This window comes from Episyrphus balteatus, chromosome 4 (genome assembly GCF_945859705.1).
Source record: "Episyrphus balteatus chromosome 4, idEpiBalt1.1, whole genome shotgun sequence".
Taxonomy (NCBI): Eukaryota; Metazoa; Arthropoda; class Insecta; order Diptera; family Syrphidae; genus Episyrphus; species Episyrphus balteatus.
Genome location: NC_079137.1, coordinates 79015893 through 79021624, shown reverse-complemented (window position 1 = coordinate 79021624; position 5732 = coordinate 79015893).

Below are 5732 nucleotides of genomic sequence, written 5' to 3'. Positions count from 1 at the left end.
GAATTTAGACAATTTTGCGACCGTACGCAGGCCAGCTTCCCAAGACTTGTCCTATCGGAAGATTGGTGTTAATGCTTATAAAAGACAAATAAATTAAATTCTAAGGGTCGGAATACTTTTTGTCATGAGTTTATTTGTGGATGATGAAATAAAAGCATAAATCTGGAACAAAGGCATCGCAACTATCAGAAGGTACCTATACCCACCTACTGTGAGTAGTCAACCCTCTTTTGCCATTTCATCAAGTGGCACACTATACTGCCAGTTCAAGGAAGACACAAAAAGTAAAAAAAAAATAAAATAAAATAAAAATATATAGGATAGATACTCCCCCCCTAATAGGTTCATGGCATGAAGTGTGGAAAAATTCAAAATGAATATCCAAACGTTTCGTTTCTCGTTTGCCGATGCTGATGCCATTGCCATCACATGCCACCCTACTCGATGTCCTCGTCGTCCTCATCGAGCGAACTGCACAGGAATCTTTTGCTTTTTCTCCACTTTTACTCACATCGCACGTGAGAAACTCTCGATATTTAGGTTAAGAGCAACTTATTTCTATTCAACTGACGCTGCGGTAGCGGCTCCTAGTGTATCAGAGCAAATAGAATGAAGATGAAGAATCTCCTTTCGGAAGCTCGTCGTTCGTCGTAGATATAGAAGGTTATTTCAAAATAAGAAAAGAAAAAAAAAAATTGAAAGACTAAACAAAAAAGGAAGAAAACTCACGAACAAAAAAAAGTAAGTCCTTCCTAATCCTCGTCTAAAGCATTGTTGTCGTAGCCGTCACCACCGCGCGCCGTCGACAACGGCGACGTTCTCGTCAACAATCTATCTCGATTTCAATTCTCACGCAACACAAAAAGAAGAAGACACCGCATCAAGATTATTAGACAAGAGAGTACCGCAGTGCCAGCAGCAGAGGGACTGGGTGAACCATGAACCGAACCTACTGCCATTAGTGGCTCCAATTTACGTGACTACTCCGTATAATGGTGATTAGGCGTATGTATAACTTTCTTTACAGTCAACCAGCTTAGAAGGATCTCTCTCTGCAGAGCCTGAGAGTGATGATGGTGCGGCGGCAACCTGATATCGTTTTTCTATTTTTGTTTCGTCTAGCTTCCTCCATCCGCCGCCGACTGCCACCACGTCGTCATGCCGCCGGAATGTGTTTCCAATGTGTGTTATGCGAAAGTTTAATTAAATTGGTCGCAACATTCACCCGAATGCGGTGAGTAACTGTATACAACAGCCAGTGGATGATGCTGATATGGCTGCGACGCGATGGCAGCGGTGCGGTGGTGTTGGCATCTTTTATTTTAAATTAATGACACTAAGACGCAATATTCGTGACCAGAGTTAGAAAACTGTTTTAACGCGAAACTTTCCAACATCCCAGCTCAACGTCAGTGTAAGTTGATAGAAAAGCTCTTTTGGTAAATGTTGCGGGTGGGAAAGGTCCCCATTCCCCTCAAAAGTAGTGACATCGAGAGCTAGCTATTTGTTACTAAAAGGGTTTTTTTTGAAAAAGATTTAAAAGGGTTTCGGCAGAACGATATAGTTTCCGTCCGCAACTAAGTCCATTTACAACTTTAAGAGAATATATATTGATGGTTTTTAGTGAATGCCGCTGTAAAATGGCGCCCAACGTGGAAATATACTTCATAGCTAGCTTTTCCTATCGAAAACTCCATCGAAATGGAATATTTTTTAAAGGATCCTTGACTGAGAGAATAGGGAGAGAAAGTGGGGTGTTGTTGCCCAGGGTTTTTTAAATGGAATCCCAGCAACTATTGTGTATATACAGAAGATAGGCAACTGACTGTGGTGCAGTGGGAAGGAAAAAGTGGTTTTAGTGGAAATTAATTGGAGTGCTTAGCATCGTATTTAATCACGCTGCTTGGTTTCTCGTGTCGTTCGTACTTCAGGTTCTTTTTTGTTTTTTTTTTTTTTTTGCTTCTTCTTTTATTTATATTAATGACTTTTTATCGATAAAGGTATTTGTTGTTGTTGGGCAAAATCGTTGAGGGAGTTAATTTAATGAACCAATAGTGGTATTTGCCGTTAGTGGATGCTTTAATTGGAGAAGTTTATCATTGTAATGGAGGTAATGTATCACTATGGGGAATTATTTATTTTTTTTTTTATATGATTTTTACTAGGAAAAACAGAATTTTGTTTTCAAGAAACAAAATCCTTAGAGTTTGGGTATTCTTCTTAAGATTCTTGAACTTTAATATGTACGTTAGCGTTAGGTTTAAGATACATATATGTATCAAAAAGTACAGTTTAGCAAAAGTGAATTGATTGGAATAACAGTAACTCAATTATTGTTTGGCTTAACTAAGTGCTTTAAGAAGGTATCTTTATATTTCTTTATGTTAATTGCAATCTGTGATCATAAAATCGGCTTGGGTTTTTTGGTAAATTATTGTAAGCAACACCGGGAACAAGAATTTTTAAAACCTTAAACCCGTTTTCCTCGAAACAACGTTTTTGAAATGACTCAAAAAGCTCCAATTTCATTAGATTCTATTTGAACTTAAAAAAAAAATTGATTTTACTTTAAAAAACGTAAAAATTCTTACAGAAAAGGATATTTTCCCATAAATTGGTGCCAATTGATTTTTTTTTTCAGGACTATGACAGACAAAAACTGTTGGCTCCAGAATGCCTCACCATCGACCCAAGTATTTCCGAAGGCCCATAAATCTGCCATGCTTCCATAAAATAAAAACATATATAAATTTGAACCTTTAATACGTTGTAAAAGTGAAGTCAAGATTAATCGATTTGAAATAAAAACTATTGAGTTATTGAAAAAATATTTAAAAATGCTTTATTATTGACCTCTTAGTATTTCCTACATTAAACATTTTTAATGTTTCAGCAAAGTACGTGTATATTATTTTTTAATTATTTTTCTTTATATAAACGTTGATGCACATGCAAAAAACAATTTATGGTTTTTCTCATAGTTTCTATGGCAATAACTGGAATAACGAAATTGAAATAGGACCACACTGCAGGCACCAGCTTTCCAAAACAAAAAGAATTATCAAAATTGGTTCACTTAGTCCAAAGTTATAAGGTAACAAACAAAAAAAAAAAAAAAAAAAAAAAAAAAAAAATACAGACGAATTGAATACCTCCTTCTTTTTGGAAGTCGGTAAATAACAAATGTGTAAACACTTTTCATAAGCTCCTTAACATTAATTGACAGCCAGTAAAATGTCTATATATTTAAGCCGTTGATAAACCAACGAACCGGTTAAAATCAATTAGTTTATCTATAAAATGTCAATTAATGCATTAATGTTTGCACTAGCACATTTATAATTTTTAATACGAGGTTTACTCATACGGAGATGTGCCCTCGCAGTAATAGAATTCCCCAATTCTGAATTCTCCAAAAGCCGAAAAGAGAATTCTGAAAGCTCGAAACGAAAAACATTTTCAAGCAAGAAAAAATTATTTTAACGAATTAACAAAAGTTAATCATATTGCAAAAAAAGGGAAGTTTGAGGAATACCAATATCGATATCGACACATAAGATACAAAAGTTTCTGCGGCATAATCTTTCAAGACACATTTGTTTATCAGCGTGTGAATGTTTTCTTTCAAGAGAATGATGTTCGATATTGTACAAATATGAGAGACACTAATGACAAGAAAACAGTCTTTTTTAGCTCTTAGGTTGCAAAATGAATAAAACTAGTTAAAAGGTTAGTTTACGTGACTTTGAATTGTTTTGTTCCTTAAGGTGCATCAAATTTCGATGATTCATAATTTCATACAAATTGCCATCACCAACGAACTCCGTGATTGCTTTTTTATTCGTTACAAATCTGCGATAAGAATGGAATTCATAAAAGGCCTAAAACGTAAACTATACGTTTTAGGCCTTTCATGAATTCCTGGCTATTTTGTGTATAGATTGTTATTAACAAATATTTTATGATTATATTTTCTGCTAATAGCTGTTGGTTAACTCTCTTGGAGATTTAAACGATTCCTTAAGTTTCATCAAATAATTTTATTCTACTCATTCTTCCTGTTCAATAAATAACAAGTTGATAAATATTTTCAATGTAGTTGAAATTTTTTTTCCTGCGACCATTAAACTTCGGGGGGAAAACGAAGCAAATTGCCAATGGTGCATTATTAAATATAAATAGCTCAATAACTTTGCATTATTTGTTAAAATGTTGTATCTCGATAAGCCTGTTCTATGAATAACGATGTTGTTTAAATTATTAATCAATTAACTAATTAAAATTAATACTTTTATCCGCATGTGTGTGGAGCAATTGTAATAAAATTTGATAAATAAAAAATGATTTTCCGATAAAAAAAAACTAATATATATTTATTTTCAATCAATAAAGAGAACGATAAAAAATACATTACAAATGGGTAATAAATGCTTGAGAATATACATTCTCATTTCGAGGCAGTTTGTTTTATATTTTCAGTTTTTTGTATTTTTTATGTATTGAGATTTGTTTGTTTTTCCTTTCTTCTTTTTTATATGTTTATCTGAAATGTCATTTTTTTTATGATTATGTTTTGCATTTGAGTTTGAATGCATTAATATTTACTTATTTTTTATTCTATTCTTATCCTGAAGAATTTGAGCACTAGGCTTCTTATTAAAAATATTTCTTTTATTTTATATATTTTTGTATGAAAAAAAGAGTAAAACGATTTTTAAACTACATTATTTTAAAAGCTAAAAAACATTTGTGAATGTTTAAAGCGTCATAGTTTGTATGTTTTGCTTATTTTTTGTCTTTTTGATGTGTTTTTTTTTAACTTATCTTACGTCTGCATTTTGTATTTTCAGTTTTCATTTCTTATTCGGTTGTGTCAGTAATTATTATTTCCTTTTTTTTTTGTATTTTCGGTTCACAGAACTTAAAATTATTGTTTTTTTTTTTTAATTTTTTTATTTTATTTTTTGACTTTTTTGTATAAAAATTAAAATTGCAGTTAGCCTAACAAACTAACAAATAGTTACAAATTAAGTTACAAATAATATATTACTATCTACTTTTATATCAAGTTTCATATGTTTATATATTAAAAAGATATAGTTTTTTTTTTAATTTAATACACCTTGTTTTTAACATCTTCTTTTTCTTTTAATTCTTCTTCAATCAAAACACTCTGCTTTACTCAAGTGTAAAGTATAGAATGTTAAGTAAAAGATATTTTTTCTCATTTGTATTTTATAATAATATTTTATAGGGCAGTTGTGTGGTGGTTGTTTTTTAAAATATTTAAAAATTGTCAAAGTCACCGCACGATTGTGATTAGTTTTACAATTATTCAACTTTAATAAAATTAAAAAAATGATAAGTAGTATTGTAAGGAAAGAATAATAAATAATAAAATATTTAAGGGACGTTAAGAAGAGGTACCTTGTCTAGATTCGCAAAGAATTTACACAATGAACCTTTTCTTTAGCGATAAAAACATGTTTGATTCTCTCAAGACTCATAGAGAGATACACAAAATAAAAGGTAAAACATTATAAAAAAAAAAACGTTTTAAAAGAAAATAATAATACAAAGAAATAAAAAAAACAAAAAGAAACAAATGGATAATAGTACTAGTACAATTACGGCTAATTGCGGGGTTAGCTAATACTAGAAGAGATTGGACCCCCACACAATCTCTTTTTTTTCTCTATAATATTCGAAGAGTTCTGGTTCTGCTCTGTTGA